Source organism: Lepidochelys kempii, chromosome 25 (assembly GCF_965140265.1).
Source record: "Lepidochelys kempii isolate rLepKem1 chromosome 25, rLepKem1.hap2, whole genome shotgun sequence".
Classification (NCBI taxonomy): domain Eukaryota; kingdom Metazoa; phylum Chordata; order Testudines; family Cheloniidae; genus Lepidochelys; species Lepidochelys kempii.
In genome coordinates, this window is record NC_133280.1 from 8,036,054 (window position 1) to 8,049,499 (window position 13,446).

Consider the following 13,446-nt stretch of genomic DNA (forward strand, 5'->3'; position numbering starts at 1 on the left):
TGCTACCATATCAGGATGGCAGTCTATGTATATATGTCTGCACAAGGTAGAAAGCATGCCCTGGGACTAAAGTACCATATATCCCTGTTTACTAGGACAGTTCCAATTTTTCAGTTTTTCACTTAGGTGCCTGTTCCATTATAAAAATGACAGAGGCACTTAATTCACTTAGGCATTTTACCCATAACAGCCCAGTGTCCTAGGAACATCTGGGACACCTGAAATGTGCCATCTCTTCATTTAATCAATCACAACATTTGAGGCTCTTCTGAACCCAAAATACTTATTTAAGATGCATGGCTATAAATATGTAGAACATGTTCTCTGTTTGCCAGGAACAAACGTGTTTGGGGCAAAGAGAAAATCTGAACGAGCATGTACACTATCAGAGTGAATGTTAACGATACTTGTTCAGTGCTTCATGATTAAGACTGTGTGTCTGTAATGAAGGTCATGGAAGTCACAGATTACGTGACTTTCTGTGACCTCCGTGATTTCTGCAGTGGCTGGTGTGGCTGGCAAATCAGGCAGCCTCTGGGCCAGCTGCACCAGCTGCTGCTGGAGCAGTTTGGCAGTGGGAGGGGGGTCAGGGCTGGGGCAGGGGGTTGGTGTGCAGGCTGGTGCTTACTTCGGTGGGGGTGGAGGGAAGGGGTCTCCCTGGAAGCGGCCGGTATGTCCCTGAAGCTCCTAGGTGGAGGGGCCAGGGGGCTCTGCATGCTACCCGTGCTTGCAGATGCCGCCCCTGCAGCTCCCATTGGCTGTGGTTCCCAGCCAATGGGAGCTGCGGAGCCAGAGCTCATGGCAGGGGCAGCTCTGGCCTTCCCTCCCCTTAGGAGCTGCAGGGACACACAGAGCTGGGTAGGGATCCTGTCAGCCCCGCCAACCCTCCCACACCTAGCACCCTCTGGGGTCCTAGGCTGCATGATGCTGCCTGCCCCCTCCCCCAGCACAAGCAGGAATCCCAGGCCATGTATTGCTGCCTGCCCCCTCCCCCAGCACCAGTGGGGGTCCAGGCCATGCCCCAGTACCCCTGGACCGCCCCGCACAGCACTCCTGACCCCCTAGCCCTAGTTTTAGTTAGGGATATATGGTACAAGTCATGGACAGGTCACAGGCTGTGAATTTTTGTTTACTGCCCGTGACCTGTCCATGACTTTTACTAAAAATATCCGTGATATGTACATTCACTTACGACAGTAAGTTGTGCGGAAAAATCCTCTCCTCTCAGAAAAACTCCCATGTCGCTGGCAGTAGCAACACCAGCAAACTTTTTTTTTAAAGAAAAGCATACTTTTATCTTTGAATTTTAATAATAAGCACTCGTCTACACTACAGAGCCTTTGCTGGTGGAGCAAAGGAGATTGGAGATTTCTGTTGGCATAACCACACCATCTCCCCATGAGGTAAGCTGACAGAAGCACTCTTCTGTCAGTATAGTTATGCCTACACTAGAGATTTTGCGGATATAATTATGTTGGCTAGGTGGTGTGATTTTTTTTCACAATCCTAGCCAACATACTATGTTGCCAAGATGTTGTAGTGTAGACTAAGCCTGAGACACAAAAATGAATCCTGACCCAACCTATCTTCCTCTGAACTGTCCCTCATGTGTCTTTCTTCTCACTCCCAGCTCTGTGCCTTAGGGCTTGTCTACACACAAAACTTGTACTACTCTGACTATACCAGTATATTTAAAGCAGTACAACCCTCCTAGTGTGGACACAGTTACACTGGTATAAAAGTGCTTATACCAGTATAGATTATTCCCATAAAGGAAGGGAAATAAGATATGCTAGTATAAGACATTTTATATCCAAATAACTATTTTCGTTTAAAAAAAATCACACGCCTAATTGACATAGTTATACTGTAATGGACTGGGGTGTGGGCAGGTCATGCGTAGTGGTTGGAGCAGTGTTGGTCACGAATCAAGTGATTCTGCTGCAGCCCGGCTGGGCTCATTAACTAGCCTGAGGACTGAGCTGGCTAGGCCCAGGCTCAACAGAGGGAAGTCTGGCCTGGTCTACATTAGGATTTTATATCTGCATAGCTATGTCTCTCAGGAGTGTGAAAAATCCACACCATTGAGATGTAGCTATGCCTATCTAGCCCCTAATGTATACAGTGCTAGGAGAGGGAAGAATTGTTCCATCGACCTAGCTACTGCCTCTTGGGGACGTAGATTACCTACACTACTAGGGGAACCCCTCCTGGGCAGGCTGCCTACACCTGTGCGAATCTCCCTTCCATTTGGATTAACTTCTCTGCAGAGAAAGGCAAAAAGGTTTCTTTGAAGCTTGATAGTTAATGCTGACTTAAAAGCAGGTACTGCTAAGCAAAGCCCATACAGAGAGTGGAGGCTGAGGGCTTGTCTACACTTACATTTTATAGCGCTCTAACTTGCCAGCTCAGGGGTGTGAAAAATCACCCCCGAGCACAGCAAGTCTGAGTGCTTTAAAGCGCTAGTGTAGAAGGCTCCGAGCGCTGGGAGCTGGGCTCCGAGCGCTGGGAGCTGGGCTCCGAGCGCTGGGAGCTGGGCTCCGAGCGCTGGGAGCTGGGCTCCGAGCGCTGGGAGCTGGGCTCCGAGCGCTGGGAGCTGGGCTCCGAGCGCTGGGAGCTGGGCTCCGAGCGCTGGGAGCTGGGCTCCGAGCGCTGGGAGCTGGGCTCCGAGCGCTGGGAGCTGGGCTCCGAGCGCTGGGAGCTGGGCTCCGAGCGCTGGGAGCTGGGCTCCGAGCGCTGGGAGCTGGGCTCCGAGCGCTGGGAGCTGGGCTCCGAGCGCTGGGAGCTGGGCTCCGAGCGCTGGGAGCTAATCCCATCATGGAGGTGGATTACCAAGAGCGCTGGGAGAGCTCTCAAAGTGCTGCCGTGGGAGCGTTCCCGCGACAGCACTTTGAAGTTTCCAGTGTAGACATGCCCTAAGCTAGAGTACAGAGCTGCTGGAATGTACAAGCTTTCATTACATCGGCCTTACAACCAGTGGTTAAAATAAGAGTGGAGGAGAGAGCACAGCCCCCCACTTCTCTGCTAAAAGCTGCTCACAACATCCTTGTGATGGAGGTAAGGTCATTAATGGGCTTTGTTGCAAGGATACAAGCCGTCAGGAACAGTATCCCCAATAATGTCATGGCAAACCTGGTGGCTGTTCTTTGTGACTTTGTCCTGACCCACAACTATTTCACATTTGGGGACAATGTATACCTTCAAGTCAGCGGCACTGCTATGTGTACCCGCATGGCCCCACAGTATGCCAACATTTTTATGGCTCACTTAGAACAACGCTTCCTCAGCTCTCATCCCCCAACGCCCCTACTCTACTTGCGCTGCATTGATGACATCTTCATCATCTGGACTCATGGAAAAGAAGCCCTTGAGGAATTCCACCATGATTTCAACAGTTTCCATCCCACCATCAACCTCAGCCTGGACCAGTCCACACAAGAGATCCATTTCCTGGACAGTACAGTGCTAAATAAGCGATGGTCACATAAACACCACCCAATATTGGAAACCTACTGACCGCTATACTTACCTACATGCCTCCAGCTTTCATCCAGACCACACCACATGATCCATTGTCTACAGCCAACCTCTAAGATGCAACCGCATTTGCTCCAACCCCTCAGACAGAGACAAACACCTACAAGATCTCTATGAAGCGTTGGGATCTTGGAGAGACAGGCCAGTCCTTGCTTCAGTCTTTCTGGTCACTCGATTACAGACCTAAAAGTCGCAATACTACAACAAAAAAACTTTAGAAACAGACTCCAACGAGAAACTGCTGAATTGGAATTAATTTGGAAACTGGACACCATTAAATTAGGCTTGAATAAAGACTGGGAGTGGATGGGTCATTACACAAAGTAAACCTATTTCCCTATGCTTATTTTCCCCCTACTGTTACTCACTCCTTCTTGTCAACTGTTGGAAATGGGCCATCCTGGTTATCACTACAAAAGGTTTTTTTCTCCTGCTAATGATAGCTCACCTTAACTGATTACTCTTGTTATAGTTGGTATGGCAACACCCATTTTTTCATGTTCTCTGTGTATATATATCTCCCTACTGTATTTTCCACTGCATGCATCTGATGAAGTGGGTTTTAGCCCACGAAAGCTTATGCTCAAATAAATTTGTTAGTCTCTAAAGTGCCACAAGTACTCCTCGTTCTTCCAGCTTTTGAGAATCTCTTTGTCCAAAGGTTAGAGATTTAGGTCCTGCCTGTACCGTTTGGTGTTTGTGGGTCTGTTTTTCAGCCCAACAGTGTTAGGCACTGTACAAACATAAATGGTCCCAGTGTGCAAGCCTCATTTTGCATGGTGCAGTATGTCTATATTAGATGTTTTCATCAGCATTATTATACTGCTCCGAAGTTTCCTAACTTTAGACAAGCCCTTTTGAAATGTGCCTTACAAGTCATTGTGCAATCTCAACCAGCAGATGTCTCCTTAATACACACTCTAGCTCAATTCACACACACAGCTTAACAGGGAAATGGACTTTCCATTAAAGCCATTCAAATTATATAGTCAGACATTCTGTAGACTATTTCCTGGCGGGCTCATGAAAACCCGTAATGCATATTCCACTTAGAAACAATCCTGCCGACAGACGATTTGTATCAAATGGTAGTTTACACATTTCATCCAGAAAGAACCCCAAACCGAATTACAAACACCATGTTCTGGAAGTGCCACACCCAGTGCTGAAATGCAGCCTTGTCTGGGGTGAGAATGGCAGATGTTTAACAGCATACAGCAACACTACACAACAGTATTTGCTCAAATGTTATTTATTTCTACTTTCTACTGCTTTCTTTCTACTTTGGCCGTTTGACCTCAGCTCAAACTGTAATCCTCTGCTTGTTGTTTGTGACTTCACAATTGATTGCTATGGAAACCATTTTGATGTCATGGAGAATTATTAGTTCAGGTAGGAAGAAATAAACAAGAGCAAATAAATTCTTAAGAAACAAAGAGCCTGTTTAGATGCAAATGCCCATGTGTGGTAAAGGGGTGAGGGAACAGAAATGCAGCTAATCTATAAACAGACTATTTCCAGAGAGATTTGGCAGTTTCCCATAATGCAACAGCAGCTCTTTAATATTTAACTGGCTAGAATTTCACTTGTAAAAAATGTAAACAAACTGAAAGGTGAAGATTCAAATATCTAGTCAAATCTATCTATCCAACAAGCTTATCCATCAATAGTCACTGACCTGCTGGATGACTTTGGGCAAGAAAATCCCTTCCACTCTCTGCACCCCTACTTTCCCCTGAACCTGTTACCTGTCTTATCTATTTAGATGGTAAACTCTTCAATACAAAGACTATCTTTCACTGTGTTCACGTACTGCACCTAGCACAAGATCTTGGGTGGAGCCTCTAGATGTTACAAATTGTAACAAAACAGATGAATTTGTAGGGAGAAAGGTGAAAAACCATAGTCAATAAGGGGAAATTCTAAATATGACCCATGGCTGTAGGCTGAGAACTTTGCAGGTCTGGCAAGGTAAGTAGGGGTCAGTTCTAGTCAGTGCGTGGATAAAGGAACACCTAGGTGGTGCTGGTTACTTAGAAGGTGATGCTCATCCCTGAGTCAGCACTGAAGCTAATGCCACAGCATGGTGATGGAGGGGAATGGAATGGGATGTCTTTTGGATGAGAAAGGAAATTGAAGTCCTCACCACCTATCTTCATTAAACACCTGGCGGTTCTCTTCATAAGAATAAGGGCATGAACCTATGTCCGAGAGCAAAAGGGGGTTCTGTCTCTATTCCCCAGTCTACTACCATCCACTTCAGTGCCTGCCCTATTTTGTGTTTCCCTTTCAGCCCCCACAGCATCCTCTCTCCCGATTTGCCTGTACCCCTTTCTGCCCCCACAGCCCCAGCCCTGCCTCCCCATGTCCTCTATAAGTTCTCATCACTAATTAACCCCCACCAGCTCCAAACCCCATTACCTCCTCATCCTGCTCCAACCCCTATTACCACCAGCTCCACCCCTTTACCCCCTCACTCTGCCCCCACCAGTCCCTGCCCCCTTACCCCCACCAGTCCCTGCCTCCTCACCCCCAGCTCCACCTCACTACCCTCTCACCCTGCCCCCTTACCCTCTCACCCCCACCGTCCCTACCCCCTTACCCCCACCAGTCCCTGCCCCTTACTCCTAGCCCCACCCCACTACCCTCTCACCCTGCCCCCTTACCTCTTCCAGTCCCTGCCCCATAACCCCCAGCCCCACCCCCTCACCCTGCCCCCTTACCCCCACCAGTCCCTGCCTCCTCACCCCCAGCTCCACCTCACTACCCTCTCACCCTGCCCCCTTACCCTCTCACCCCCACCGTCCCTACCCCCTTACCCCCACCAGTCCCTGCCCCTTACTCCTAGCCCCACCCCACTACCCTCTCACCCTGCCCCCTTACCTCTTCCAGTCCCTGCCCCATAACCCCCAGCCCCACCCCCTCACCCTGCCTCCTTACCCCCACCAGCTCAGACCCCCATTAGCCCGTTACCCTTTCTCCCACAGCAGCGCCACCTATTACCCCCTCATTCCCGCCAGCCCCCGCCCCCATTACTCCCTCCCTCACTAGCCCCCGCCTCCTGGGCACCGAGGCTGTTGCCCGCTGGGCGGGACGAGGGGCAGCAGCAGACCGGCTCCCCGCGCCGGGCTGAGGGGAGGCGCGGGAAGTCTCATGCCCCAGACTGACGGCTGAGGTGACCCCGTCCCCTGCTGGCCCCTCCCACTCCTGCACGGTCTCTCCTCCCTCCAGTTGAAGCGCCAAAGCGCGCGCCAACTCCCGGCCCCACCCCTACCCCCACATGATTGGCCGCGGCCCGCCCCGCCTTCTATGTGAGCGACAGCCCTAGGGCCAACCAGCCGCCGCGGAACCCAGACCCCCTCCCTCCCTCGAGAAGAGGGCGCGGCCTGCATGTGACGTCAGGCGAGAGGGTAGCAACAGTTGCCTCGAGACCCCGCGCGAGGCGCCATAGTGACCGTAGTCCTGGAGACTGTTACTTGCCAACGGTAGCAACACGCAGCCCCGGCCGCCTGAGCCCAGCGCAGCCCGGGGAGTCCGGCGGGGAGGGCAGGTGAGAGGGCAGGGATGGGATGGGGTCCCTGAGGGGAGGTGCCCCCACCCCCTTTGGGGTGCCACAAGACTGGCCATGGGGCTGGAGTGAAACTGGTTTTGAGGGCAAAGGGCAGGAATGGCTTTCGGTTTGTGCGGGGTGGAGGGGCAGGAGTGACTCCGATTTGGGAGAGGGCGGAGGGGGCAGGAGTGGCTCTGGTTTGTGCTGCGGGGCTGGAGTGACTTCGGAGGCATGCGGGGAGGGGCTGGAAGGACTGGACTGAGGTAGACTAGTGTGAATCTAATTCGCGGGAGGGGGCAGGAGTGACTCCAGGTCGGGAGATGGAGGGGGCAGGAGTTGCTGGATTGGTGTAGACGAGTGTGACTCTAGTTCGTGGGAGGGGGCTGGAGTGACTGGTTAGTAGGAGAGGGCACTGAGGAGCTTATGGAGGGACAGGGAGGCTGGAGAGATTCTGGCTTATGTGGGTGGGGGCTGGACTGACTGATCTGGAGGGCTGGGGCTGGAGTGAATCTTGTTTGTGTGGCAGTGTGAGGGGACCTGGAGTTTATCTGATTTTTAGAGGAGGTGGGACTGGAGTTACACCAGTTTGTGCCCTGGCTTTCTCCCTGGCTTTTGGCTGCATGTTATTTATTATTAATGTAACTTATTTTCCTGCTGCCTCTTTGCAAACTTTTTCCTGTGGGCGTTGGGAGCTGCTGCTCAGAGATTTCTCTGCCCAGCCCCTGCCTGAGGTATTTTTGGTGGGGGAGGCTTATTATCAGATGATGTACACACCACACTGGCCTTTTCTCTGTTTTGGAGAGAGCCTGCCACAACACCACTCTCCTCCCAACACTTTCTCCTGCCTTTTCCTTTTTAGTGAAATGTTGCCTTTAACCAATTGCATAGAGAAGGTGAATTAAGTGCTCTTACCCTTTCTCATAATACAAGATCAAGGGGACAGTCAGTGAAATGGAAAGGCAACAAATACGACATTGATTAAATGCTTTTTTTACCCAATGCATATGTAACCTGTGGAACTCACTACGGCAAGAGTTTAGCAATATTTTACAGAGGATTCGATAAGTAAGTAGATACTGAGAGCATCTGCTGTTTTCATTAGATAGGATGAGATTTTATAAAGTATCTCAACACTTGTGCTTCTGGGCATAAACAAACTTCCACTGAGAGAGTTTAAGAAGAAACTTCCCCTGTGGGTAGATTATTCCTTAATTGTTCACTACAGAGTTTCTTGCACTTTCCTCTGAAGCATCCAGTTCTGGCCACTATGAAAGACGAGGATATTGGATAAAATGGAGCCACATTCCTCTGAAACATTTTTTCCCATTTTTTTTAAGGGTTTGGATTTTACATTTTTTCTAATTTTTCTGTCTTTATCTCATCTAACTTTAATCTCTTTCCTTTCTTTCCTATCACTCTTATTCTGTAACTTTTCCAGTAACCACCATCATGCAAAATGATTTAATAGGTTTCTTTTAAACTCTGTTGCCTTCTCTTTAAAAAAAAAGAAATACAAATCAGCCTTGGGACTCAAGTGTGGCATTGAGTTGTGTTTCTTTACCCTCTGGTTATCTTGGAGGTGGAAGAATTGATACAAATGTTAGGGAGTTCAAAACCTCTAATGATAAATTATTTCTTCCTATTTTTGTGCCCTGAATTTCATGTTCTGATGTTTTGTTTTGAACAAAAGTATTCCCTGAAAGAACAATTAGTTGGTACATAGCACTGGCCAAAGTAACCCGTTCCTTCTTCTCCTTTTCACATTGTAAGTTTCTGGATGCATGGCATGAATGTAAATTAAAAAGAAGGAAAAATGGTAGCTGACTCAAGTAGCTTCTTTTTAAAGGAACTTGCATAAGCTTTGCTCCCTTTTTCCTTCTCCTCCTTTTCTCCTGGGTTTTTATATTAACTTCACATCTAGCAAAACTTGTTTGGTTTCCACCTGTCATTTATTTGATTCAATTCTCTGGAGCTAGCAAGTCTTACTCTCTGTTTTTCCTGCAGTTAGAGTAATATGTGAAAATCTTAATAGGAACTTTGTGAAGCAGGTGCAGGCTATTCTTCACTTGATTGCTCCTGTTTATTTTGAATAACACATGTTGTGATACACCAAATATCAGTGTAAGAGAAGATCCACCTCAAATGTGTCTATTTAAGACTGAGTTCCTGTAGACTGACTACATCATTCCATTCTTTAACTTAGATACTAAACATTCTACCTTTTTAATCTTTTTTTTTTTTTTAAAGATGCAAAATCTTGTTTGTTTATAGTACTTGAGGTAGAACTGAGTGAATACCTGGCAACAAATGATATAATTTATTTTTCTGCTCTTGGAATATCCACAAGCAGATTATTGACTTTTTCAATTACATTATTCAAGATTAACATGTTTTTGTTCAGTTTGTTTGAAAATTTATGAACTCTGATTGGACTAAGAATAGTTTCCTGTGAATATACAATAATTGCTACTCAAAATAACTTGATTAGTGGTGATTGGTTAGAAGGAAAGATAATCTTGTGCTTACAGCTTTGGATTTGGACTCCAAAGACCTTGCTCTAGTCCCTTAGGGTCAGGTTTTCAGTATCCACAATTGGAACCAGACTTTTAAAAGTACCTAGCACACAGTAGCTCCCCCTGTGATACTTATGGCTACATTTTGAAAACCTGGTGCTGAGGTCTTTTTGAAAATCTTGATATTGCCAGCACTGTTCAAAAGTTATGAGAGTAATTTAAAAATAAACCAACATTTCTTGTTTAAAATGTGCCTTCTGTTTTTAGAGCCTCTAGACTTCATGTTTTCAAGCTCTACTCTGAAACCATGAGGGCTAGAAATGGACTCTTTTTAAAGGAAAGGTAAGAGTCTCATGTAATCACCTGACTTCAGGAATTGGGGCTTTGAGAAAAACAACAAATATAGTGAGAGTTGGCAACACTGACATATTTCTCTGTGCCTTGGTTCCCAGTCTGTAAAATGGGAGTGATACTGGTGCTGAGAGGATGAATGTTCATGAGATCTTCCAGTACTACAGAGGACTGAGGGAGGGGCATAGAAGATTGCATGGTATTGTTTCTGTTCTCTGAAAGTTTACACAAGCCCTTCTGGGTTGGCTATTTATATGCACAAATTTGAAATTCACTTTCTGTATAATCTAGGGTATGTGACTTGGAAATTTGTTTTCTGTGAGGTTTTGTGCCAGTTCTGTGTATCTCTTAAATCTTTGCTTTATCACAATAATATAGGACCAGACATGGGGAAGTTCTGAGCACCCACAACTTCCACTGAAATCAAAGGATGTTGTGGATATTTGGTATCTCTCAGGATCAGACCCTTAAATTGCAAATTTATAACATCAGTGCTAAAGGGAAATAAATCACAGTTGCTTATATTTAACCCAGACTGTTTCTTTTTATCTTCCACTCATATGATTTCTAAGCCAAACTTGTTCAGGACTGATATGAGACTGTCTCATCTCAATAGTTAACAACTGTTCCTTTTCTTGCTGGTTCAAAATTAATAATTGTATAGAAAAGCAAATTACTTTGGTAGTTTTTAAATAGCTTGATATTTGTAAAACTCCAGAAGACTGACACATCTTAGCTTTAATAGAGATCTGGTTTCTTTTTTTAAATACAGACTGAAAACATAGATGACCTAATTTATATTTTGTGCAATTCTCCAGATTTAGTACTGAAAATGTTCTCTGAATCCAAAAGTATCTTATGGAGCACAAAGACATATAATGATGAAGGCATTGCTGATTCAATAGCTTATCTTAATGCTACACTCTTCAGCAAAAGTTTCTGCTGAAGACTGCTGAGATATATTTAAACCAGTTTTCCCCTCTCTGCTTTTCTAGAAACAAATGCCAGCACAGTTAAAGTCTGGACACATGCCAGCTGGAGCAAAGTGCTGTCCTGAGTAGCATGATAGGACTTGAAGTGGGGTGCTGAGCAGACAGTCTAATTTCCTTGAGCATTGGTAACTGCAATCCTGTGATTTGAGGTTATATTTCTGATATGTGAAACATATGGATTTTTCTTTTGTTCTGTCTGTGCTTTGAGACTAGGTATTTTGTCTTATTTGCACTGGCAATTCTTTATTCCTGTGTTCAAACACTCACAAATCCACCTTATTGTCTCAGAATGTACTGGCTTTCTTCAGTTAAACTGTCCCAGTGTCTGTGTAGCATGTGAACTAATTATGATGTGAATCCGTTAATGGACAACATAATATATCTTTTCAGGCTGAACCATGTACACGTTAATACGTTTGGTAACTGGGAATCCTAATGTACAGGGAACCCACTTACAGAGAATTTGTGTTCATAATGAACAATGCAAGACATGAATTATTTCAGTGCACTGCACTGTGCGAATCGTATTTCCAGCTACAGGGAATCCTCAGCTTTGAATGAAGTTGTTCTATGAAAAACTTCTGTACTTTTGTCTCAGCTAGCTATTAAAGAACAAACAGAAAATACCAAAATTCTGTAGACGCCATTCAACTGTTTGTTTGTTTGTTTGTTTTTTTAAGTGTGTTGAGTTGCATTTAGACATATGATTTCATCTCTTCGATTAGTGAAGGAATTCTGTTACTTCCCCTTGTTTAAAGAATGTTCATATTTACTTATGACAGGGAGGTAGTCCTTTTTTTTTTTCTGTATGAAGTTGAAGAGCAAGGGACACTTTTGAGGTGTGGTGATGAGAATAGAGGGAAACATTTCAGGAGATTTCTGTGCAATGTAAAAGTGGTAGGACTTCTGCCAACCATGACCTTAAATTTTTTTTTGATTTGTGTTCTGTTGATTTGGTGCTAGGTAGGGTTTGAAGATCTGTACCAATGCCAAATAATGGCATTTGTAAAGTAATTTACATATCATAATGGGATTAGATTCTTTTATTGTTCTTCAGAAGAAAGAAAGTTTATTCTCCTGAGCATATCATTATCTAACGTATATGCAGGAAGACTTCCCAGCATAGTTGACTTCCTACTATACTTGTGTTAATCTCTGCTAGAAAATTAGCCTTCTCAATAACTGGGCATTGCAGTTACACTTTCAAAGGGACCAGTATCACAAAACACTATGGTGAAGATGAGTGTGTGGAAGACATGTGCAAGAAGTGTAACGAATCATCTGTGGATACATACCCTATGTGGATATTTACAAAGTAACAGCAGACAAAGAAAACTGATGTTCGCACATTCATCTTGTTCTCTTTGGGCCATTTGTTCGAATAATTATTTAAACGAGGAATAGCTTTTGGGACTGGGGATAGACTCTATAGATGTGATAGTACGTGTGTCCTCACTGTCATCATGTACTATCAGTCATGATGAAGATGGACAGACTCTGCCAGATTCATCCCTGGTGTAACTCAGTGATGTTCTTGGAGTTACCCCAAGGGTGAATTGGGCTCACTTTTATTAACAAATACATGGGAGCTAACTTCCAAAATCTTGCCCTATGTGTGGGGAAATGCATGTAGATGGATCCTAGTCCAAAATTGAATGTAGTCATGATCTTTGTGTCAGAGTTGGTATGTTATCCATTCAACTTCAAAGAGTACAACTGATGAGATTGGTTTTTATTACCATCACAGCTACTTGCATGTTACAACTAAATCTTCTGATGGGCTTATTAGGTGGTCTTCTGATACTTAAAAAAAACCCTGGGAAGCTCTGATTTTTTTTAAGGGATGGCTGGTTCCTTTGAAAGGAATGTGTTTATTTTAGTATCTTTTGAAAATGGCTATTATGCTGAAAGGGGCTTTTTAGAGGCTATGATCATATTTTAGTGAATTTAGGCTGGAGCAACTGCACGCCTCTTAGCCACCCACCTGTATCCAGAATGGCTAGTAAATCTAGAATCTTCAACCCTAAAGTGAGGATTAGTTACAGGAAAAGACGTGGTCAGGATACAATATTGACCTTATGAAATGTTAAGTCTGCATACTGGAAACAACCTCCAGTGTAGTAAAGCATGTATATACCTACTGAATATATATGGATATGCTCTCTGTTGCTTCTGCCTTCATGGAAACGTTATTTTTCATTGTCTGTCTGATTCTTTGTCTGTATTTGTGTGGTTTATTTTGATACCCATTTAGTATGAATCATGTAGCTTTGGCTGCATCTGGCTCTAAACACAGATGGCTTCCCATTCCAGAACTAGATTTTAAAGAGTACCCAGCTCGTATGGAAGTCACAGGATGGAATTAAGATGGGTCCTGCATTAATGTACAAATTGCTGATGGAACTTACTTCTGCAGAGGTACTGGAGTTGCTAAAAGAAAGTGTCCTGGGTGACTTCATTATCTGTGTGTCTGACAATTCTTAATTATTTGTATTATGGTAAT

General features: G+C 45.0%; 1 protein-coding gene across 3 annotated transcripts in view; it reads left to right on the forward strand.

Moving 5' to 3' along the window:
* Positions 1-7,002: 7,002 nt before the first annotated feature.
* RFX2 (regulatory factor X2) overlaps positions 7,003-13,446 on the forward strand; it is a 98,830-nt gene continuing 92,386 nt past the window's right edge. For 2 of the 3 annotated variants that reach the window (XM_073323871.1, XM_073323868.1), the window contains exon 1: positions 7,003-7,087. The gene's annotated coding sequence lies outside the window, so the exon portion shown is untranslated. Of the gene's footprint in view, positions 7,088-9,888; positions 9,943-13,446 lie in introns of those variants that run through there. The other variant, XM_073323872.1, reaches the window with a different exon arrangement.